Below are 585 nucleotides of genomic sequence, written 5' to 3'. Positions count from 1 at the left end.
GTGTTTGGGTGCCTCACTAACTCTCCAATGATCGTTGTTTCCAACGAGCAATTGCTTCGTCTCTTCTGGCACGTAATGCGCGTGAACCATTTTTGGACAGAATTGTCATCGGTGATGAAAATTGGATTCTCTATGTAAATATTAAATGCCAAAAACAATGGCTTAGTCCAAGCCAAAAACCACTTCTGACCCCAAAACCTGGACTCCATCCACAGAAAGTGATGCTTTGCACTTGGTGGGACATCAAAGGAGAAATTCATTTCGAACTCTTCAATCCACAGCAAACTGTCAATGCAGAGATCTATAGTCATCAACTGGAATGTTTAAATCAAGCTCTTCATTAGAAATGCCTTTCAGTCCTCAATCGGAAAGGTGTTCTTCTCTACGACAATGCACATCCACATGTGGCATGTTTGACACAATGCAACATTATGGATTGGGTTGGGAAGTTCTCCCCCACCCACCATATTCTCCAGATATGGCTCCATCAGATTACCATATTTTCGTTCACTGCAACACCATCTTAATGGGAAAACGTATGCAAATGTGGAAGGTGTTAAAGAGGACATCAACATGTTTTTCGTT

The sequence above is a fragment of the Limulus polyphemus genome, unplaced genomic scaffold (assembly GCF_000517525.1).
Source record: "Limulus polyphemus unplaced genomic scaffold, Limulus_polyphemus-2.1.2 Scaffold1505, whole genome shotgun sequence".
NCBI lineage: Eukaryota > Metazoa > Arthropoda > Merostomata > Xiphosura > Limulidae > Limulus > Limulus polyphemus.
The sequence above is the reverse complement of the archived record's forward strand: the minus strand, read 5'-3'. Positions refer to the sequence as shown.